Consider the following 25882-nt stretch of genomic DNA (forward strand, 5'->3'; position numbering starts at 1 on the left):
AAAAAAAAAAAAAAAAAAAAAAAAAAAAGTGCTGAAAGTAAAAAAAAAAGAAAAAGAAAAACAAAGAAAGCTGTCAACTTTGAATTCTATATTCAATGAAAATATCCTTCAAAAATGAAGGCAAAATAAAGACGTTTTCAGTAAACAAAAATTCAGAGAAATCATTGCCAGAAGACCTACACTACAAGAAATACTAAAGGATGTTCAAGCTGAAGAAAAGTAAAGCCAGACAGAAACCTGGATCTTCTGAGAAAACAAAAACAAACACAAACACAAACACAAAACAAAACAAAACAAAAACATGAGAAATGATAGCTATGTGGGCAAATAAATTCAAGACCTTTTTCTCTTAATTTCTTTAAGATACAGACTAAAGCAAAAAATGGTAACATTGTGGAAGTTATGATCTATATAGATGTAATATAAATGACAACTATATATTGGCTGGGAGTTAAATAGACCTATATGGCTGCAGGGTTTCTAAAATTTTCATAATCAGCTTAGAAAAAATAATGCAGCTTCTTATATACTGACATGGAATGCTGTTTAAGGTATTTTTCAAAGGGAAAAAAAACAGATTCGGAATACTATTACAGAATGATACTTTCTTAAAGCAAACACATATACATATCCAGAGAATATCCTGAAAGGATAATACATGAAACTGGCAGGGGGCAGGGGCAAAATCGGGTAACTGGAATGCAGGGGTGGCATAATATTTACATTAACATTTGGATTTATTACATTTTATACTGTATAAAATAAATACAAAAAATTAAATACCCACAAAAATCAAAAAGTAAAGGCTCTGAGAAGTTCTATAGTAAGAAAACATTTAAATTTTCCTTGATCCAGCATTTTACAAATCTATATGACCGTAGGAAACTGACTCTTCTCCCTTTTTCAAATAATAGCTATTTCTATCCCAACAGTGACTGGTATTGCTTACACCATATTAAAAATCACTTATTTTTTTAAATCAATTTTTCACTACTTGTACCAACTAAATCTAGTAAGAATATGACTCAGGTCATATGATATCATTTCATATTAATCCTTAGCAACTAAAATATATTGTGGCATCTTGTTATGGAATCATCAGTATGTTCAACAAGCAATTTTTTGTTTTCAGAAATAGTTGATATCATTCAGTTTCGACAGTAATAACAGAGGTACCTAATGAGTTTTTAAAAATAAGTAAGCATGGGACAGTATTTAAGAATATATTGGAAAATATTAAGTCTAGAACTTTAGTGGATGGAATTTTATTAGACTGCCAGTGAAACTGCAATTATATTTGAAGTTACTCTCATGGACTCTTTAAAAAAAAAAAAAAAAAAAGACTATTTCAAATGACCTGAGTCATATTCTTACTAGATTTAGTTGCTACAACTAGTAAAAAATTGATTTAAAAAATTAAGTGTTTTTTAATATGGTGTAACCAATACCAGTTACTGTTGGGATAGAAATAGTTAATATGAAATGATATCAACTATTTCTGAAAACATAAAAAATTGCTTGTTGAACACACAAATTATTCCATAAGAAGATACCACAATATATTTTAGTTGCTAAAGATTAATATGAAACATAACCATTATTTTGAAACAAAAAAGAAAACCCCACAAATTCTTGTTAAAGTTCAACAGATATTATTTAAACTGTAGTATCTTGGTTTTAAAAATTTAACGGTCTAATAGTGAAAATTTTTTCTATGATACATTAATTTCACTAGTTCCTTTGAGTTTCTAAATCCACTTGACAGTTTTCTTTAATAGTGTATTTTATTCAATTTATCTTTGTACCTACACAACAAAGGAAAAAGAATACAATTTGTGAATACCCAGAAATTCCTTAATCATGGAGATTGTATACAATTGTTTCTATGCTCTTTAAAGGGAGGACATGATACTAGTTTCATCTGTGCTAACAAGGAGAATTCATTACTAAAAGATCTGGGAGAGGAATGAGATGCTAAAATGAAAGACATGGAAGCCTGGCAATACATTCTAGCCTAGTTAACCCTTTCTAAGAAAAAAAGATAGTACTACTAGTAAGGTGCTAATGAGCCGTACTTGGTATCCTCATGCTCAACAACCTTCTCAGATCACTCATGTTGAAAATAAACTTCTGTATTACAACTGAAACTAAAAATTACACTGAAAAGGACATGTTTAGCATCTTAGAGGCTCCTACATATTTAAAGCTTCTTCTTTAAAATTCCATGTTTTAGATGTTTGAACAAGACATTCAATAATTCCATTATCCTTGCTCTGGTTTGATATTATTTTTACCTCTCCCAAACCATAAAATTTGCAAAATAAAAACTTCAACTGCAAAATGTATTCAATATTTGGAAATGAAAATTTAACAAACCCCCTTAAGAACCAGTAAGAAAGCTATCAAATAGAATACAAATAGATACTTAAAATTTTAGAAACTGTTAACAACATTCAAATCAAAGAGGTGAAGTATTCCAAGAATATTTACTCCAGTTGTGTTAGGAACAAACTAAATTATGACTTCTTTGGGCCAGCTAAATCCAGTAAGAATAACATTCTGTTGCTAATGCGATCATTTGAAATAATTATTTTTGAAAAGAACTTAGCCTATCAAAGTCAACTTCAAATATAAAAGTGTTCCCCATCAATCAAGTGTATAGAAACAATATAAAAATATTCAAATTTTGTTTCTTTTACAAAGATACTTCTCAAACCCAAGTGCTTCCTATAATAATATACGACATCATATAGTGTTTACTGATTAACAGGAAAAAAGAAGAAAATTAAATGAAATTAGAATAAAATATATAACTTCTACCAGAAAAAAAGGAGACTAGAACCAGCAGGGAAATTATTAGAAGATACTGACTTAAAGATTTGGTTATATATAAAACATAGCTCCCTATATTTCATATACCTAAACTTATAAAATAATCCCATAAACTCTATTATTCCTTAATATAGACTAGAAGAAATCCACAAACATTCTGAAAGGAGCCAAATTGCAAATATTTTAGGCTTTGCAGGCCATAGGGTTTCTGTCACACCTTCTCAATACTGTTGTTGTATTGAGAAAGCAGTCATAGACAATATACATCAACAAATGAGGGTGGTGGTGCTCCAATAAAATTTATGGACACTGAAATCTGAATTTCATATAATTTCTACACATCACAAAACAATCTTCTACTAATTTTTTCAATGATTTTTAAATATATAACCTTAGATCATGGGACATACAAAAAAAGAAAGCTGTGGGCTCTAGACTGCCAACCCCTGCCTCATCTAGAAATACACGAAAAGTAGTTACTAGAATACTTTCCAAACATTCTTTCTAATAATTGAGTATCAATAATGTTGCATTTTTACTATGCCATTATTTTTACCATATGTAAGTTCTCAAACAGTATAATCTGCCAAAATAATGACAGAATCAAAGCTAAGAAAGCTAAAATGAAGTATTCTTAATATTTCAAAGTCACAAAAAAGAAGCAATAAAAAAAAAACACAGAAAAGTGTTGTTTCATTACACATTCCTAGGTCATAAATTTCACATAGACTTTAACTCTATATAATACTTGCCCACTGAGTGATACAAAGTTATTAGTTATACTATGCCAAATTTAGAATTTCATTAATTCCAAAAGTAACATAGGATTAAAATGTGGCCAAAAGAATCCTGGAGCCTGGGTGAGATGGTGAAACCTCATCTCTAGAAAAGACACAAAAATTAGCCAGGCATAGTAGCACTTGGACCACCTGGTCTATATTAACGAGCTACTCGGGAGGCTGAGACGGGAGGATGGCTTAACCTCAGGAGGTGGTGGCTGCAGTGAGCCAAAATGGTGCCACTGCACTCCAGCCTGGGCAACAGAGTGAGACCCCTGTCCCCCTACCCCCGCAAAAAAAAAGAATCCTGGTAGTTTCATAGTTAACACTGTTTCATATGGTAATACTGAAATGTCTTAGAAAACTCAAAGGACAAGGTTGTGAAACTGTATGTTAATTATAGCTTACCTTTAACTAGTTAAGATCTTGAGCAAATCATGTCAGCCAGCATTTCCTAAAGTTTGCCCTGTATCCACAGATCATTCATTAATGTAACAGGATCTATGGCCAAATGAGTCTGAGAAATGCTACACATTATATACATTTCTAGAAGATTTATAATGTACCTAAGCGTATCATAAATTCTGGGAAGTTCTGCAGTAAAGAATACTGTTAGTTTAATCTAGAATTGTCCAAACTTAACTACTTTTTGTGTGTCATACTTATTAACATCCAAAAAAAACTAAAATTTCTTAAAAAACACTTTAGAAAATTTTCTAATCTCTAGTTGAAATCAGATAAACATCCCTTTGGTTTCTAAATTTTAGAATTCTGTGAGACTAATTCTTAGTAGTAATTTTGTGAAAGGTGTTCAACTATTAAGTTCAGGTTTACAAACTTGGAACCTCTGGGTCAAATGTACTCCTTTATACTCCCACTATGAACTTGCTCTTCAAGAGCACTTATCTTTAAGTAGAAATAATTTCTCTAACTTTCTAGACTTACTCTTTAAGTGGGAGATGGAACCATCCTAATTTCTTCAACACTTAGGAGAGTGTCTGGATCACTCACTAAATGAGTTTCGGTTTTGGTTTTGTTTCTATTTTACTGCAATAATCTCCCACTTGATCTACCCATAACCACTCTTGCCTTTCCCATACTGCTTCTCTATGCAAACATGGTCAGGTCTCCTCCACTCAAAAATTTTCATCTTTGCCAGGTGTGGTGGCTCAAGCCTGTAATTCCAGCACTTTAGGAAGCCAAGGTGGGCAGATCATGAGGTCAGGAGATCAAGACCATCCTGGCCAACGTGGTGAAACCCCATCTCTACTAAAAATACAAAAATTAGCTGGGCGTGGTGGCACGTGCCTGTAATCCCAGCTACTCAGGAGGCTGAGGCAGGAGAATCTCTTGAACCTGGGAGGCGGAGGTCACAGTGAGCCGAGATCGCGCCACTGCACTCCAGCCTGGTGACAGAGCAAGACTCCATCCAAAAAAACAAAAAAAGACTTTCATCTTCCACTCTTCTGAAAATGAAGACCAAATTTCGTAAAATAGCCCTGGAGGATCTAGTCTCTGCCTACCCTTTCCTGCTTTACCTCTTTTATCACTGCTTCTCTTTATTTTATCAGCTTTAGCCATACAAAGCTAGTAGAGATGAAACTAGTCAGCATAGAGAAAAAAGCAGAGCAGGGACCTGGGGAATGTCAGGGTAGGGTAGGGTGAAGTGGGTTGGGGTGAAATAAAAGGCAAGACTGAAAAGGTTATATTAGACCTAGCAAATGAGAGGGAACAAAAAATAAATACCTCTAAAATGGGAGTATACCTGACTTGTTTGGAAAATGCAGCCAGTGTGGCTGGAGTGAAGTTGGAACACTAGGGAGCAGTAGGTGGGTTACAGAAGTAATAGAGGTCTGAAACAGCAGAAGCTTTATGCAATCAACTCCCATGGTTACCTCTCTCATCTAGATCTCTCCTGAGTCCAGTCTCCTATATGAAACACATATTTGACAACTCCTCTTGGATGTCTTACAGACATGTCTAACCCTGAAGTCTTAACTGCACTCCAAATCTGTTTCTTTTCCATTCTTTCCCATCTCAGTAAATGGCAGTAACCTCTATCCACTGGCAAAAGCCAGAATCCTAAAAGGTTCTCCCACTAAATTTAGAAAAGACATGAAATTCCTATTAAACATCCTCCACACTAGGTAGCTATAGCCTTTAATTAATATAGCAAATATGGTAAAGACCCTAATCCCCTACATATGGTACTCCGTTAAGTATTACCACCCATTCACATATTACACACATACAGGAAGGAAATCACTCACATCTGAGTCCCAATCAAGGAGTTCACATTCCTATGGGGGCAGAGGCTAGGTGAAGTGGGACACTGAATCTGCATATCCTCTGAAATACCCAATGTCCATCTAAGACAAAATGGTACCTGTGCCCAGAGGGTTAGCCCAAATAGTATAATAGCTTCGAGCTAAGAGGTAGCCATCATAGAGGAAGAGGTCCTTATGGCCTCTAACAATATGAATTTAAAAACAGGAGGACCAGTGAGCCCATCAAGCAAGATCAACATCCCATATACCCGTACTTTTATACTCTAAAAAAAGATGGGAACACAGACTAGGAACTACTGCCGTGTTTGAAAATGCCCCCATGTTTGTTGTCAGTGCTACTGTCTGTTACTTCATGGTGACTAGAAACAAACTCCACAACAAAAATGACAATAAATTATGGTGTATTACTATAGTATAATATTATGTAAATTTATTAAATAGTTGTACACTTAGTTACATGGAAACTCATAACACATTCTGAAGTGAAAGCAGAGTATATAGTTTGCATAAATACATACACACATTAAAATGCTACAGCTGTACCTCTGGTAAGCCAAAAGTTTGTATGGGCTTGTCCTAGAAAGCAGGAAAGTGAGGAACTAAGAACGCAAAACGAAAAAGTAGAAATAGGCCGGGCGCGGTGGCTCAAGCCTGTAATCCCAGCACTTTGGGAGGCCGAGACGGGCGGATCACGAGGTCAGGAGATCGAGACCATCCTGGTTAACACGGTGAAACCCCATCTCTACTAAAAAATAAAAAAAACTAGCTGGGCGAGGTGGCGGGCGCCTGCAGTCCCAGCTACCCGGGAGGCTGAGGCAGGAGAATGGCGTAAACCCGGGAAGCGGAGCTTGCAGTGAGCTGAGATCCGGCCACTGCACTCCAGCCTGGGTGACGGAGCAAGACTCCATCTCAAAAAAAAAAAAAAAAAAAAAAAAGAAAAAGAAAAACTAGAAATAGATTTTGAAAAGTATGTTTTACCAAACTTACCTGACAAATTTAAGAGTAGTGAAATTATACATAGTGTATTCACTGACCATGATGGAATCAGACTAAACATCAATAACAAAGACAACAGGAAAAATCTCCAAACACTTGGAAACTATACTTCTAAAATAATCCGGGGGTCAATGAATTATCAAGGGAAATTTTTTAACTGAACGAAAATAAAATACAATATATTACAATTTGTGAGATGCAGAAGTGAGAAAAATTCATAACACTAAATACACAGATCAGAATTAGCCAGGTGTGCACCTGTAGTCCTAGCCACTCAGCAGGCTGAGGCAGGAGGATCACTTGAGCCCACGAGTTTGGGGCTGCAGTGAACTATGATTATGCCACTGCACTCCAGCCTGTGCAACAGAGTAAGATCCTATCTCTTAAAAAAAAAAAAAGTTATGAAGAATAGTCTGAGGAAAAAAAGGAAGAAAAGAGGAAATGTCTCAAATAAATAATCTAAGTCCATACCTCAAGAACAAAGAACAAGAAGGGGGAAAGTAAATCTAAAGAAAGCAGAAGGTAGTAAATCTAAGAACAGAAATCAATAAAACTGAAAACAGAAAAAAACTACAGATAAAAGCAATTAAACAAAATCTTGGTTCTTTGAAAAGAATAATAGAACTGACAAACTTCCAGCAACACTGACAAAGAAAAAAGAAGGCACAAATCATCAATATCAGAAAAGAATCACAGATTATCACTAGAGACCCTGTAGACATCAAAAGAATACGGGAATACTAAGAACAATTCTACACACAGAAATTTGACAACTTAAGACAAAATGAGCCAAATCCTCAAAAAGCACAGCTATCACAACTTACCCAAAGTGAAGATGACTTGAAAAGCCCTATAGGTATTCAATAAATTGAATTCACACATTTAAAACTCCTAAAAAAGAGAATCTCCAGATGTGGGTGTTTTCAGGAAGAATTCTGCCAAACTTTTAAAGATGTAATGTCAACTCTACACAATCTCTTCCAGAAAACAGAAGAAGAGAGAATGCCTCCCAACTCTTTTTATGGAGTACAATAGTACCCTCATATAAAAAATCAGAAAAAGAATGCCAAAGGGCTTATGGTGAGGGGAACTACAGACAAATATCCTTCATGACTATAGAGACAAAAAGCCTAATAGAATATTAGCAACATACATATTAGACTCTTAGATCATGACCAAGTATTGTTTGTTAAAGGCATACAAGACTGGTTCAATATTTAAAATTCAATCAATGTAATCTATCACATTAACAAGTCAAAAAAGAGAAATCACATGATCAATTAATTGATGCAACAAAACATTTAACAAAATTCAACACCCATTCACGATAAAAATTTTCAAAAAACTAGGAAGAACATATCAATTGGATTTAAAATATTTATTAAAAATCTACACCTAAAATCAGACTTAATGGTGAAAGACTGAATGTTTTGTACCCAAGATCAAGAATGAGGCAATGATGTCCACTCCCACTACTCTTCAAGCATTGTGTTGTAAACTGTGTTGTAAACACAGTGCTTGAAGATCTAGCCAGTGCAATAAGGTAAGAAATGAAACATGTGTTAGTCCGTTCTCACATAGCTATAAAGAAATACCTGAGACCAGGTAGTTAATTGGTTTATGGTTCTGCAGGCTGTACAGGAAGCATTGAGGCTTCTGCTTCTGGGAGGCCTCAGGAAATGTACAATCATGGCAGAAGGCAAAGGGGAAGTAGGCATATTTTACATGGCCAGAGCAGGAGGAACAGAGAAAGGAGGGAGGTGCTACACTTTTAAACAACCAGATCTCACGATAACTCACTCACTATCACGAGAACAGCCCCAAGGTGATGGTGCTAAACCATTCATGAGAAACCATCCCCATAATCCATCTCCCACTCCACCCAACCTCTAACATTGGTACAACTGAACATAAGATTTGTGTGGGGACACAGATCCAAACCTTATCAAAATGAAAGGCAAGCAGATGAGAAACCAAGAAATAAAAATGTCCCTATTTAAAGATGGAATAATTGTCTGTGCAGAAAGAAATATATTTTTTAATTACCTAGAACTAACAAGTGAATTCAGCAAGTTCACAGGACACAAGATCAAAGTACAAAAATTGAAATGTATGTCTATATACCAGCAATAAATACATGGAAGGTGAAAGTAAAAATACAAGAAAAGATTTATTCTAAAATTTACATGGAAAGGCAAAGAACACAGAGTAACCCAAACAATTTTGAAAAAGAATAAAGTATAATAAACCACTCCATATTATTTTAACACTTATTATGTAACTTCAGTAATCAACACTGTGAGGAGATGGCAAAGACACAGAGTTCAACAGAACATAATAGAGAACCCAGAAACAGCCACACTACTAGTGTGGCCAACTGTCTTTATACAAAGGTAAAAAAGCAATTCGATGGAAGAAGGAGAGCTATCCAACAAATGGTACTGGAACAAATGGATAACCATAGGCAAAAAACCGAAACAAAAACCCTTGACCTAAACATGACACCAATAAAAAGAAGCTAACTCAAAATGTGTATTTAAATGTAAACCATAAAACTTTTAAAAGACAACCTAGGAGAAAACCTTTGGGGATCTATATTTGGTGAGGAGATTCAGACATGACACCCAAAGCACACTCACAAAAAAAAATTCATAAACTGGACTTCATCAAAATAAAAAACTTCTGCTCTACGAAAAACTACGTTAAGAGGATGAAAAGACAAACTATAAAAAGGGAGAAAAGATTAGCAAACCACATATCTAACAGACGATTCATATCTAAAATATATACAAAACTCTCAAAACTCAACACTAAAAAAACCAATTTTATAGAAAATGTGCGTAAGAGACATTTCACCAAAGACACACAGCTAAACAGATACACAGATACACACACACACACACACATACTTACACATACGAAAAGATGTTCAACATCCCTAACCATTATGGAAATGTCAATTAAAGCCATAATGATGTATCACTACACACCTATCAGAACAACCAAAATAAAAATATTGACAACCACAAATGCTGGGGAGGATGAGGAGAAACTGAATGTCTCATACATTCCTGATTGTGATGCGAGACAGTTCAGCAACTCTGGAAAATAGTGTAGCAGTTTCCTAGAATACTAAACATATATTTACTACACAACCCAGGTATCACACTCCTGTGCATTTATCCCAAAGAAATAAATATTTATGCCCATACAAAATCCATACATATTCATAGCAGCTTTATTTGTAGAGCTAAAAACTGAAGAAAAACAAAACATCCCTCAATAGGTGAAGGGTTCAACAAACTGTGGTACACAGAACACTACTCAAAAACATAGTATTCAAAGTCACATACTATGATTCCATTTATGCAATATTCTTGAATATCAGAGACGGAGAACAGATACATGGTTGCCAAGGGCTAAAGATGGTAGGGAAGCAGAGGTGAAGGGAAGACTAGTAAGGGACAACATGAGGGAGAGCTTTGTGGTGACAGAATAATTCTGTATTTTTTTTTTTTTTTTTTTTGGAGACAGTCTCACTCTATTGCACAGGCTGGAGTGCAGTGGTATGATCATAGCTCACTGTAGCCTCAAATTCCTGGAATTAAGCAACCCTCCCACCTTAGCCTCCCAAATAGCCAGGACAAAACACATGGACCACCATGCCTAGCTAATTTATTTTTATTTTCGTAGAGATGGGATCTCACTATGTTGCCCAGGCAGGTTTCACACTCCTGGCCCCAAGCTATCTGTCCCATCTGGACCTCTCAAAGAGCTGAAAGAGATGAGCCACCATGCCCAGCGAGTTCTGCATCTTGATTGCTGCAGTGGTTGCATGAATCTACACGTGATAAAATGAAACAGAACTACAACACACACATTTACCAATGTCAGTATACTGGTTTGAAATATTGTCCTATGAGTCTGTAAAATAACCAATGGGGGAGACTGAGTGCAGAGTACACGGGCTTTGGTGTGCCATTTTTACAACTTTCAGTGAATCTCTAATTATTTCTAAGAAAAACATTTTTTCAAAGGAAGACAGAAAAACTAAATCAATAGTAATTAGCTACATTCTGAAGTTTCCGAATATGTATCTTGAAAATTTACATCCCACATATACTATCATTCCTAGTATTTTCTTGAATGGTTTTATTTCATGGTGATCTTTATTCTAGAAAAAAATACGTTTTGAAGTGAGGCTTCGATTATTTTACTTCATAGTATTCAAAATACCCAATAACAAAATTATTTTATAAAATGAGTTTTAGAGTTTTGCAGAAATAGATTTATAATCCAATTCTATAACTTACTACATAAATGACATGAGCAAATTAAACTTGAGTCTCTGTTTCTTCATAACTAAAACAGGGATAAAATATATATACTTTGGAGAACTACCATGTCTGTGTATACAGAAACTGGCAGTGTTCTACATACACTGGACTACATAACTTTTACTGTTATCATGTTATCTCCCTGAAGGTAACACACATTCCTATGGGCAGGAGCAATTTCACGTATTTCCCTTGAATCACCTTACTGCTGTCAGCATGGTGATAAGTATACAAAAAATACCCAACATGCAATTTTCTTTGAACTTTTAACCTCTGCCATTAAAATTACCCTTTTTCTTTACTGTAAATGGTTACACCTTGACTTTCTGAAAAGGGCTAGTCTTTCAGGTGTGTTTTGTTTTTCAAATGAGAGTTTTCTTGTTTTTGTTTTTTAGAGACAGAGTCTCTCTCTGTCACACAGGCTGGAGTACAGTGGTACCATCATAGCTCACTGCAGCCTCAAACTTCTTGGCTCAGGTGATCCTTCTGCCTCAGCCTCCCCAGTAGCTGGGACTACAGGCCTGCACCACATGCCCAACTTATTTTTTAATTTTTTCTAGAGACGAAGTCTTGCTATGTTGCCCAGACTGGTCTCAAACTCCTGGCCTCAAGCAATCCTACCACCTTGGCCTCCCAAAGTGCTGGGCTGCCAGGCCAGCCTCCAATAAGAGTTTTTTGATGAAGCTAATATGTAGTTTCTAAAGGCATCAAGCCAAGAAAGACTAGTCCAATGGTGTAATAGTTCAGAGATGCAAAACACAGACTGAGATTTCCAAACATTCTGCACATCCCATATTCTTGTTTCTAACTCAAGTCAGTTAAAAATATTTTTTTGATAGCCAATAAGTGGTGTTTTTCCAGCATCTCATCACTTCATAGAGATCATTATTCTTGCTTATCATTTAAGAATCCTATTTGTATTTAAATTGACTAACACTGCTACCCATTATCAGTTCCAGGTTGCTGACCCTGATCTTTTGCAATGTTCTAGAAATTATTTCTATACTCACCTATTCCTCATTATATTTGTCCCATCACAATAGAAATTATAAAACAGATAATACCAACCCCACTCCGTAATTTGGTATCTTCTTTGAAGAATTTATTCTGCTAATTCTTCTCCTAGTTCTAAACTCCTAAAAGGAACTGTCAAGTAACCATCAAATAGGATTAATAAACTCAACTGTAATACAGCTCACTAAACTTCTTTCTCTTACTCATAAAAGTCATATTAAAATGTACTGTGAGGGACAGTGCAGTTTATATGATATTATCATCAATATATCACAACAAAAGTTCCAAACAAAACACTTTAGATATCTTTGAGAAGGTTTTAGATATCTTTGAGAGCATACTACTCAAAGATGCTCTATACATTTTATTAGTTAAAATATGTCTTCTACTATATATATATATATACACACATATACATAGTGCAAAGACAGTACAGAGTTCCCATACACCCTTCATCTAGCTTTCCCTAATGTTAGCAACTGACAAAAACATAGTTAACACTGGTCAAAACTGGAAACTGAACACTGATACAACAGTATTAAGTAAATCACAGATTTTATTCAAAGATTCTATACTTTTTAAGTAACTGGTGACACTGGACTTCTAGATATGTTGGGGATAACTGAATATCCAGATGTCTTGGGAGAATTTCTATTATCATTTCTAATTTAACATGCTCCCAGCTGCTCTATGATGAGCTTTGATTCTCTATGAGAGCATGGAGTCATGGTAACATAGAATCTTCTGTTGGATGAAACCTTGGAAGTCATTTAGATAAATATTTTTTAAAGTATAAACTATGACCCATTAACAGGTCATGTAATAAATTTAATAAACCACAACTATTTTTTTTTTTTTTTTTTTTGAGAGGGAGTCTCGCTCTGTTGCCCAGGCTGGAGTGCAGTGGCAGGATCTTGGCTCACTGCAAGCTCTGCCTCCCGGGTTCTGGCCATTCTCCTGCCTCAGCCTCCCAAGTAGCTGGGACTACAGGCGCCTGGCACCATGCCCAGCTAATTTTTTGTATTTTTAGTAGAGATGGGGTTTCACCATGTTACCCAGGATGGTCTTGATCTCCTGAGCTCATGATCCACCTGCTGTGGCCTCCCAAAGTGTTGGGATTACAGGCGTGAGCCACTGCACCCAGCCCACAACTATAATTTCTAATAAAACAGAAAATATTAGCGTATAATACAGATGTTAAGGGTATTACTGCTTCATAAATCTTTTGTTTTAGTGATATTTGTAAAAATGTATATCTGTGTGGATGTAGGTATTTATGTATTGGGTCATATTATTTTTAAAAATTCCTTAGCACAGGTCAGAGACAAAAATGTTTTAAAAGTCACTCATCTATATCAAACCAAAGAAAGAAGTTCTCTTTAATATTCCTTACAAATGATAACCCCCATCTCTAACTAAACACTATTAAAGGTAGAATATTTGCTACTTATACATCAGACAGTAATACGTATTAGGAAATTTTTAATGTGGAACCAACATTTCTCTGTTGACTTTTGATCTACAACTCACAAAAAGGGCGGGTTTCTTCCTTCTAAAGAAAAATACTGTGCAATCCTATTTCTTTTTTTCGTCAAATCAGTGAACAGAAGTTGTTACACCTAGAAATCAAAAGTTCCAAAAGAAAGTTTTCCAAGAAGAGACTCTAAAAATAAAGGGCAATAATAGAACAGAAAAAATATATACGTAAGGACTCTAAATGAAAGAATAGAACAATGCCAAGCAAAAACATCAAGTCAATGAAAGAACACCTTTGTAGAAATTATATAAATAGTGGATCCTGCCCCTGGCCAGCCCCGCCCGGCCTTCCCTCGGGCCCACCTGACCGCCATACGTCCCTCCCCTCCTCCCCACCTCGTGGCCGGCAGCAGCCCTCTAGCTTTGGCTCCGTGGACTGGCTCTCCCAAAACAGCTGCTCAGGACCGACCCACATACCCCCAGGCCTGCCAACGTCTCCCTGAGGAGCCTCCCCGGCCCAGGTCAGGCATCCGGCTCCTAGGAGCCCCCTCAGGCCGTCAGCATTACAGAGGCTAGGTCCTCAAACCTGCCTCCGCCGGAGAGGACCGTGGCTGGGTAAAGGGCCAAACACCTGGCGGGCTCCCTGGCGTCCCCACAGTCTTCACCATGGAGCAGGTCCGCGCCTTGGAGGGCGTCTTCCGGCAAGACCAGTACCTGGGCCCTCTGCAGCGGAAGAGGCTGGCCAGGGAGATGCAGCTGTCGGAGGTCCAGATAAAAACCTGGTTTCAAAATCGCCGGATAAAACACAAACGGCAAATGCAGGACTCCCAGCTGAACAGCCCCTTCTCGGGGGTCACTCCACACACCCCCGGCTTTCCACTCACCGTCTTCTGGCCTTGCCAATGGCCTGAGGCTGCTGTGCCCTTAGGCACCACTACCTGGGCCCCAGGTTCCGATGCTGCCCCCTGGCTCCTTCTGGGATCTCTGCCAAGTGGAACATGAGGCCCTGGCCTCTGAGTGGGCTTCCTGCTGAGGGCAGCCTCTGGCCTACCACCCTGCAAAGCCCAGGAAGTGGCATGCATACGCTGGGACCAGCCCTGTCCGCGGGACCCTGGGGCCTAGTGTGCTCTGCTGGAGACAGGGGACGCATTTTGAGGAAATGCCTCTGACTCCAGGCCTCCCATACACGTGGTCTGTGCAGATCGAATCTGGCGCCTACCCGGAGGACTCAGCTGTTCTGTTTACACTGTGGTGGCACCTCTCATCCTGACTCAAGCAAAGGTTCTCGAGATTTCTGGAGAATATATTTATTAAAGCCACCTCTTCACCGAAAGTTACCAAAAGGGTCGGTTTGGGAAGTAAATGAAGGGTCAGTGTACAGAGTCAAACGCAGAAGTGGGCTTGTTATGAGTAGGGCTTTCAGCATATGATAAAAGGATAATTTTTTTTTTTTTTAAGTGTTGGAAAAACTGGTTTTCCAGTTGGAAAAATAAAGGTTGTAAGCTTTGTGTGTAAAAAAGAAAACCATGAAGGATTGGAAGGGGGAAAAAAAAAGAAATTATATAAATAAAATTATCAGGCAGATAATTTCATAGACGTATGCATTACTTACTAGCAAATCTCCTCATTTTGGAAAATGTTTCACTTTTTAATTTTTTTTAAACACACAAAGAAAAACTTCCACATTCAAAAGAAAGACTAAACCATGCACAAATGAACCCTTTCTGTTTCCTTTAACATACAAGAAAGTGATTTCATGAAATTTATTAAAACTGTTATTTCTGGCCAGGCGCGGTGGCTCACGCTCCTAATCCCAGCACTTTGGGAGGCCAAGGCAGGCAGATCATGAGGTCAGGAGTTCAAGACCAGCCTGGCTAACATAGTGAAAAACCGTCTCTACTAAAAATACAAAAAAAAACTTAGCCGGGCGTGCTGGCGGGTGTGCTGGCAGGCGCCTGTAATACCAGCTACTCGGAAGGCTGAGGCAGGAGAATCGCTTGAACCTGGGAGGCGGAAGTTGCAGTGAGCGGAGATTGCGCCATTGCACTCCAGCCTGGGTGACAGAGCAAGACTCCGTCTCAAAAAAAAAAAAAAAAAAAAAAAGCTGTTATTTGTGTCCAATCCCAAACAACCAAAGTATTTCATGTCATTAAATATATATGTGTAACACACTTACACATACATATATACATATAGATATTCACCAAACCAGATATTAAACTATCTGGCCACTTCATACTACTCAAAAGGCAGATTCTTAGCAAAATATATGATAGAATAAAATGAATTCTGAAGTAAAAAAAATCCACCAACTAGATAAAACTCAATGTCCTCCACACTTAAGGGGGCATCTTAGGGCTTAATTAAAGCCCTGCTACTCTTACTTTGCCCCAAATTCAAACTATAATATCAGTTTTCAAGATAATAGCAATTGAAAAGCATTAAAGAAAGGAGGAAGCAATATGCAAAGGTACACTAACAAAAACAAGAAATAAGATGACAATCTGACTGCCAAGAATGATTTGGAAAGTAACTAAAAGCACACTTGAGTACTCTAGAAACAGATGTCTAGGATTATCTGGTATAAGGACAAACCACGTATATATCTCATGAGGCTTATGATAATACTTATTGTTAATAAGGCTGACAATGAGTCAACAGGAAGGATTCTTTATGCTAAGAATTGTGGCATTTTCTATTTAAGGATATAAAAAATATATGCCATAACTTTTAGAAATATTTCTATCCAAAATTACTGAACTAAGTAAAGTTTTAGTTTCCAAAAAAAAGTGAATCCTCAGCAATGTGGGGAAGCTAGCTGTCCGGAACAATTGTCCCTAAGGAGTGTGGTTAACTGTAATTCTTACCTTCTTCTTTACTTCTTTCAAAAGTTCTATGACTATTTAAACCATCTCACAATCTTTGATGTTAATAGAGGGTAATGTGTTTTAGGTTGTGGGGACCAGTATTTACATGACTGGACATAGAATTACCTGGGGAAGTTTTAAAAAACATTGGGGTTCAAGCTCTGCAACCAGAAATTCTGATTTAATTACTTGAGATAAAGCCTGGGCATCAGAATTTTTAAAGCTGCCCAGGGAAGCCTGATGTTCAGTTAGGGCTGGGAACCACTTAGGTAAATAGTTTTCTTCATGACACCTTTAGGAATTTTTAAGAGAGATACAGTATGCAGCATTTCCAAAATTTGTCTTCAAATCCCTTTTACCATGGAACATCTTATACAACACTGACTTAGGTAACGCTTCATCTGAAAATCAAGGTAAATATTAAGTTTAGAATCAAGTTGTATAACTTTTGAACTTTGTAAAAGTTCTAACGTGGTTAGGAAGAAGGAAAGGGAGAGAAAAAAGAAAAGGAGGACTTACTTTTATCTTGCTACCACATTTTTTATATTACAAAAATTCCAAATGAAATATTTTAATTTTAACTTAAAATTTCACAGTTTATTTTAATCATGCCTATATTAAGCCTGTGACTCAAAAGTATTTACATGTTGTGAAAGTTAATTCCAAAGATAAAACTGTGCTGCCCTCTAATGGTTCAAGATAAATATTTTTACCTATACATACTAGTAAGGTGATAAATACAATTTTATTATTTTATAAATGGGAGGATTACATTATATACTAGAAAAGAAAAATAAGATTTCAATTTTTGGTATAACTGAGCGCAAAAAATTAACTATGACTGCTATGTTCAAGCTCAAGACCCTTTTAACTGTCCAGGCAAGCTGGCTGACCCCTGTAATCCCAACACATTGGGAGGCCAAGCCAGGAGGATTGTTTGAGCCCAGGAGTTTGAGACCAGCCTGAGCAACACAGTGAGACCCCATCTCTACAAAAAATAAAAAATTAGCCAGACATCATGGTGTCCCAACTACTAAAGAGGCTGAGGTGGAAGGATCACTTGAGCCCAGAAGGTCATGGCTGCACTGAGCCGTGATCGTGCCACTGTACTCCAGCCTAGGTGACAGAACAAGACTGTCTCAAAAAAAAAAAAAAAGAAAGAAAGAACTCTTTTAATTATCAAGCCATTTCTTAAACTACCATATTTGCCTATGCATGTGTAAATCAGGATAAAAATGTTCACCTCCTCTGCATTCTGCAATAGCCATATCTAATTTAGCTTCTTTTTCAAATAAATCTATGGCAGTAGTGTTCAAATTTGAATGCTCGTATCCCACAAAAAAATTTTAGAAAATTACACATATTCTTGCATATTTCTTCTTATAGCTAAAGTTTTAATTCACATTTAAAAAAATTCATTAAGTACTTGCAAAAGATGTAGTTTCTAATTTACTGTAAATATTTACATCTTAAAATAAAATTATGTCACTCTTTTAAGTGTATCCAAAGAAACTGAACTATCAAAGCAAGCTGACATCCATCCTTAAATCTACTTAAAAAATACATAAATTCTGTTAAATACAACAGAAATTTTACACCAGCTGTATCTTGTTTAACTTGCATTTTACTGCACTCTCTCCAAATAATTTTATCCTAATTTCGTATTTTATAACTAGAAGTCTTTTATTTCTCATTCTACCATAATTCTATGAAACAAAAAGACATATTAATTAAAATTATAGATCATATTTCCATGTAAGTTAAAAAATATTTTGTGCAATGAGCAATTATTGCAATTATTAGCAGATAATGAAACAAATATTATCAATTTTAATACATAATTTTTAAATTTCTTTTTATTATTTTTTTTTTTTTTTTTTGAGACAGATTGTCGCCCTGTTACCCAGGCTGGAGCGCAGTGGCGGGATCTCAGCTCACTGCAAGCTCCGACTCCTGGGTTCACACCATTCTCCTGCCTCAACCTCCCGAGTAGCTGGCACTACAGGCGCCCGCCACCATGCCTGGCTAAATTTTTTTGTATTTTTAGTAGAGACAAGGTTTCACCACCGTGTTAGCCAGAATGGTCTCAATCTCCTGAAAACACAAACTGGAAAAACAATACTGAAACAATAACGAAAATACTACATAGCAGAAACTATAGTACAAATGGAAAACAATGGTCAAAGGAGAATTCATAACTTTCAATAGTTATAGTAATAAAAGTATTCAAATAAATGAATTAAATTCAACATAAATTTTTAGAAGGCATATACTATTACTAATTTTGCATCAGATTTTATTTGCTCACTTTTTTCTTCTATATTTATACTGGTATTAGATTGCAACTTCCTTTTCTGTTCTGTCTTTACCAGGTTTAGGTGTCAATGACAACTTCATTTGCTAAAAAGAATTCAGAGGCCAGGTGCAGTGGTTCATGCCTGTAATCCCAGTACTTTGGGAGGCCGAGGCAGGCAGATCACCTGGGGTCAGGAGTTCAAGACCAGCCAGGCCAAAATGGTGAGTCTCTACTAAAAACACAAAAATTACCTGGGTGCAGTGGCGCACACCTGTAATCCCAGCTACTCGGGAAGCTGAGGCACAAGAATCGCTTGAACTCAGGAGGCGGAGGTTGTAGTGAGCCAAGACTGCACCACTGCACTCCAGCCTGGCGACAGAGCAAGACTCCATCTCAAAACAAAAACAAAAACAAAAACTATTTAAAAGGTACATAGTCACACTCAGTAACATGGGGTTTTAAGAAGTATCTTGGGGGGCTAGGCACGGTGGCTCACACCTTTATTTCCAGCACTTTTGGAGGCCAAGGTGGGCAAATCACCTGATGTCAGGAGTTCGAGACCAGCCTGACCAACATGGTAAAACCCTGTCGCTACTAAAAAAAAATAAAAATTAGCCGGGTGTGGTGGCCCATGCCTGTAGTCCCAGCCACTCGGGCGGATGAGGCATGAGAATCTCTTGAACCCAGTTAGGGGAGGTTGCAGTGAGCAAAGATCGTGCTACTGCACTCCAGCCTGGATGACAGAGCAAGACTCCATCTCAATTTTTAAAAAAAATTACCTTGGGAAGTTCACCACCATTTATCATAATGTTTCTATGAGAAAATACATTCTAAGTTTCCAGTAACCAACATAAAAACAAAGTTTGGAACATGGCCTATTTGATGATCACCCAAAATCTTACCCAGAATTTATTAGACACAATATTACATTTCCAAGAAATTATGTTATTGCAGAAACTTCTATAAACATGTAACATAAACCCTCATTAATAGTCAAAGCAAATTTGTTTTAAAAACCATACTTAGGCTGGGCATGGTGGCTCATGCCTGTAAGCACTTTGGGAGCCCGAGGCGGGTGAGTCACAAGGTCAGGAGTTTAAGACCAGCCTGGCCAACATGGTGAAACCCTGTCTCTACTAAAAATGCAAAAATTAGCTGGGCATGGTGTCACGTGCCTGTAGTCCCAGCTACTCCAGAGGCTGAGGCAGAAGAATCGCTTGAACCCAGGAGGCGGAGGTTGCAGTGAGATGAGATCAAGCCACTCTACTCCAGCCTGGGTGACAGCGAAACTCCATCTCAAAAAAAAAAAAAAAAAAAAAAAACAGCAACGAAAAAAAAAACAACCATACTTAAATTTCTTTCTAAATCCAATGGACACTAAAACTTCACAAAACCTTTACTGAAAATCAGTATTTGAAAAAAATGCATAAAAAGTGATTGAGTATTAAGGAGAAACAGCTGGTGGGTAACATTGTTTTTTGATGTATAAAGGAACCCTCCAAAACAAAGCAGAAAAAAAAACTTCAAAAATTTCAAAATTTTTAGAGCAATGACTGGCAACCTATATAAATCTTTCAGAATTCTGAATACTGAAAGCCCACATATTTATATGTCACATGACATATTAAAAAGAACTTCACAGCCAGGCTTAGTGGCTCACGCCTATAATCCCAGCACTTTGGGAGGCCGAGGCAGGTGGATCACCTGAGGTGGGGAGTTCAAGACCAGCCTGACCAACATGGAGAAACCTGTCTCTACTAAAAATACAAAATTAGCCTGGCGTGGTGGCGCATGCCTATTGTCCCAGCTATTCAAGAGGCTGAGGCAGGAGAATTGCTTGAACCCGGGAGGTGAAGGTTCCAGTGAGCTAAGATCACGCCACTGCCACTGCCACTGCCTGGGCAACAAGAGTGAAACTCTGTCTCAAAAAAAAAAAAAGAGCTTCATAATTTAAACTGTCATTGTACCCAGTTTTTTTAAACACAAGTAAATAAGCATTGTTAAGCAAGATTTTGCTCAACTGAACAGAAAATAAAGATATTTGTGAGACAGCATTGCTTCAAACACAAAATAAACCAAGTATTGTATTTGTTTTTCAGAGCTTGAGCAATAGATTAATAAAATTAGCCTCAAATAAAAGAATAGAGAATGCTATTTATTTCGCCCATTCTAGATAAAAGTTGTTCAGTTTTTTAAATAACTTTAGGACTAGAAAGATAGACCCCTTGTTGTGAAAACACTTTTAAAATTAACAATTGGCTCTGTTGACTTATGCTTTTGTTTTTGTTTAAAGGGGATATGAAAAATGTTAAACCTTTTGTGACATATCCTGTAATCCCAGCACTTTGGGAGGCCAAAGTGGGCGGATCACAAGGTCAGGAGTTTGAGACCAGCCTGACCAACATGGTGAAACCCTGTCCCTACTAAAAACACAGAAATTAGCTGGGCACAGTGGTGCACGCCTGTAATCCCAGCTACTCAGGAGGCTGAGGCAGGAGAATCGCTTGAACCTGGGAGGCAAAGGTTGCAGTGAGCTGAGATCATATCATTGCACTCCAGCCTGGGCGACACAGCGAGACACCGGCTCGGGAAAAAAAAAATTGTATTTAACACACACACAGGTATTTTAAACAGTCTCTAATCCAAAATTAAGTGGTGATCCCTGGGCCTGCCTGGCTGCCTCTAAAAGCAGAACAAAGGAGCATGGAGTCCTGAAGTTCTATCATGGTAAATGTATTACCAAGTTATTAGTACTTGAATACTAACCCTGTGGCAAGAAAACAGACTAGATATTCCTTGGGAATGAACGTTAAGAAAGCTGAAAGACCAAAGATAAAATGAATGGCTATCAAGCTAGACAAAGTAGAAGAGGTATGTGTATAAAATGCTGCATATAATTACACAAAGGCCACAGATTTTCCAAAGCTCACGTTTAAATCCTAACTTAATGACTCCTTATATAAATGCACAGTTTTCTAAGGGAGAAATGATTCTCTGGGTTACAGTGGCAGTATTATTCCAGGGTCAACTAAATTTTAACACGGGCCAAAAATATTCATATGTAATAGAGAATCAGCCATTCCTTCTATAAAGCGTATACCCAGAAATAATAACAGAATCACAGCCTGATTTTATTAATTTTTTTAATTAAGCAGACGTAAATTCTTTTAAATTTCCCACAGTAACAACGTCCAGTACAAATATACTGATATTTAGATTAAAGGAACTCAAAACACTACGGTAAAGTAAGGTAAAGGGCCATGCATGGTCACTGAATTACTTTATTAAAACCTGAAAACAATACTGTAAGGAAGCATTATTTATCCTCCTAACTTACAGGTGAGTTAACTGAGAATTAGAAGTTGAATAACCTGCTCAAATCCACACAGCTATGATTCCAACTCCAGAGTTTGTACTTGTAACGAAACAAGTTAAAATGCAATAAAGGCTAACAATTATAACAACAATTAGTGCACAAAGGCAGAAGCTAAGCACCTGAACCAGCCTATCATTCTGTCCTCAAACACCCTATAAGGTAAATATTATTTTAGCCTCTAGAAAAACATTTACAATGTTTTTGGCCAAATGCTTCAGAAGCAAAAATCTGGCGCTTTCTTATAAATATTTTTAGCCTCAAAGAAAATGGAGGATTACAAAATGTATTCTTTAAATCAATGTTATTGAGGTAAAATTTACATTTAATGAAATGTGCCTATTTTAGGCTCATAGTTGGATGAATTTTGACATACACTCATATTAACAATCACCAAAATGAAAATACAGAACATTTCTATCACTCCCAAAAGTTACCTTGTATAGGAAATTCCCACCCCCCAAATCTAGGCAATCAAAGAACATCTTTCTGTCACTATGGATTAGTTTCGCCTATTCTAGAATTCCACAAAAATAGAATCTTACAGTATCTACACTATGATTCTGTCCTGTCTTCTTTTGCTCAGCATAGTTTCTGAGATTCATGCATATCATTGGATGAATCACAAGTTTTGCTGCTGAATAGTATTCCAAGTCATTGTTATGTTACAGTGTAACCATTTACCTAGTGGTAGATATTTGGGTTGTTTCCAATTTGGGGCTATTATAAAGAAAAATGCTACAAATATTCATGTACAAGCCTTTGAATGGCCATATATTTTCATTTATCTTAGGTAAATACCACATGGAATTTGCTGGGTGGTAAGATAAGTACTACATGCTTAACTTCATAAGAACCGAATAAACTCTGACAAGGTGCCTGTACCATTTTATATCCCCAGCAGCAATGTATGAGACTTCCAGTTGCCCCACCATGACACTAGGTGTTGCCAGTCTTTTTAAACTTTAGCTATGGTTTTAATTTGCATTTCCCTGATGACTAATCACTTTGAGCATCTCTTCATGTGTTTATTAGCCATTCTTATCTCTTCTTTATTGTCTATTCAAAAATATTGTCCAGTTTTGTCTTATTAATGAGTTGGAGGTATTCCTTTATATATTCTGAAGTCCTCTTTCAAATATATGTATTACAAATGTTTCCTTCTAATACATGTCTTGCTTTTTCATTTTGTAAAGTGTCTTTCAAGTACCACAAGTTTACATTTTGATGACATGTAATTTCTCAATTTTTGCATGATCCATGCTTTTTGTGTTCTAAGAAATCTTTGTTTATTTCCAAAGTAACAAAGTATTTTCTTCCGGAAATTTCACTTTAACTTTTACATATAGGTCTAAGGCCCATTTCTGATTTATTTTTGTCTATGATGTGAAGTCAAGGTTCAGGTTTTTTTGTTTTTGTTTTTGTTTTGTTTTTTAGATGAAGTTTCACTCCTGTTGCTAGGCTGGAGTGCAATGGCGCAATCTCAGCTCACCACAACCTCTGCCTCCCGGGTTCAAGCAATTCTCCTGCCTCAGCCTCCCGAGTAGGTGGCGTTACAGGCATGCGCCACCATGCCAAGCTAATTTTGTACTTTTAGTAGAGACAGGGTGTCTCCATGTTGGTTAGGATGGTCTCGAACTCCCGACCTCAGGTGATCCACCTGCCTTGGCCTCCCAAAGTGCTGTGATTACAGGCATGAGCCACTGCGCCCGGCCCAGGTTCTTTTTTTTTTTTTTTTTTTTTCTGTCTGAAAGGTCAATTATTTTACTACTATTTGTTGGAAAGAGTATCCTTTCCCCATTAGCACCTTCACTGGAATTAATTTTGAAAAAATTAAATGACCATATGTGGACTGATCTATTTCTTGCTTCCATATTCCAGAGATCAGCAAACTTCTGTAAACGGCCAGATATAAAATATTTTGGGCTTTGCAGGCCATATGATCTATCACATCTATTTGACTCTGCTGTTGTAACACCAAAGCAGACTATAAATAAGTACATAGAATACATAAGCAAGTGACTGTGGCTGTGTTCCAATGAAACTTTACTGACACACACTAAAATTTCATTTAAATGTCATGTGTTATAAAATATCATCTTACTTTTGATGTTTTTCCAACCATTTGCAAATGTAAAAAACATTACTTGGTTTGCAAGTCATACAAAAACAGACAAGCCAGATGTGACCCATGGGCTATAGTTTGCCAGCTGCTATATTATTCTGTTCCACTGATCCATATATCTGTCCCTATGTCAATTTTCTGTTGTCTTGATTATTGTAGCTTTATAGCAAATCTTTAAGTCAGGTAGTGTGGGCCAGCCAATTTTGTTTTCTTTTCAAAATTGTTTTGGCTACTGCAGGTCCTTTGCATCTCCAAATGTCAGCACTACCTTAATTTTATCAAAACAAAAAACAAACAAACAAAAACCCTACTATGATTTTGATTACAATTGCATTGCATCTCCACATTAACTTTGGGAGAATTGAAATCTTAAATAATAGAGTCTTCTTTAATTTAAGCAATATTTTATAGCCTTCAGTATACAGGTTGTGTACCTATTTTATTAAATTGATCTCTGAATATGATGTTTTCATGCTATTTAATTTCCCAACTGCTCATTACTATTTAGCAGAAATACCACTGATTTTTGTATACTAACCTTGCAACTTGTGGCCTTACTAAACTCATTTTTTCAGTAGTTTCGATTTAATATTTTCTACATACAGAATCATGGTGTCTAAGACAACAGTTTTATATCTCCGATTCCAATATTCCCCCATCTGTTTCTTCTTACTGTTGCACTTGATAGAACTCAAGTATAACATGGGGTTCTTTGTTGTTTTTTTGAGGCGGGGTCTCACTGTGTACTGAGGCTAGAATGCAGTGGTGATCACAGCTCACTGAAGCCTTGACCTCCCAGGCCCAGGCAATCCTCCCACCTCACCCTCCCAAGTAGCTGGGACTACAGGCACACACCAACAGAGATGGGGTTTGGTCGTGTTGCCCAGGCTTGTCTCAAACTCCGGAGCTGAAGTAATCTGCCCGCCTTGACCTCCCAAAGTGCTGGGATTACAGGCATGAGCCATACCAGTCCTCAAGTATAATGTTGAACAGAAGTTATAACAGTGTGTATTACTGCCTTGTTCCTGATCTTACAAGTATTCAGTCTTTCACTATAGAGCATAATGTTACCTAGAGGTTGTCTGAAGAAGCCCTTTATCAAATTAAGAAAGTTCTCTTCTGTTCCTAGTTTGCTAGTCTACATCATTAATGAGCACTGACTTCTGTCAAATGCTTTTTCTGAACCTAATGAGATACTCATATGGTTATTCTCCTTTATTCTATTAATTGGGTTAATTACTTTGATTACTAAATACTAAACTCATCTTGCTTTCCTAGAATAAACCTCATTTAATCATAATGTTATTTAAATTTGGCTGAATTTAATTTGCTAATATTTTGTTACAATTTTTATCTGGCTGGGCATGGTGGCTCATGCCTGTAATCCCAGCACTTTGGGAGGACGAGGCGGGCAGATCATTTGAGGTCTGGAGGTCAAGACCAGACTGGGCAATATGCTGAAATCCTGCCTCTACTAAAAATGCAAAAAATTAGCCAGG

General features: G+C 36.9%; 1 protein-coding gene and 1 pseudogene across 5 annotated transcripts in view; one reads left to right on the plus strand and one right to left on the minus strand.

Annotated features, from left to right (window-relative positions):
• Positions 1 to 25882, minus strand: part of STAU2 (staufen double-stranded RNA binding protein 2) — a 334517-nt gene that overhangs the window by 221304 nt on the left and 87331 nt on the right. The gene's annotated exons all lie outside the window — the stretch shown is intronic.
• Positions 13980 to 14877, plus strand: LOC112629781 (annotated as a pseudogene).

Source organism: Theropithecus gelada, chromosome 8 (assembly GCF_003255815.1).
Source record: "Theropithecus gelada isolate Dixy chromosome 8, Tgel_1.0, whole genome shotgun sequence".
Taxonomy (NCBI): Eukaryota; Metazoa; Chordata; class Mammalia; order Primates; family Cercopithecidae; genus Theropithecus; species Theropithecus gelada.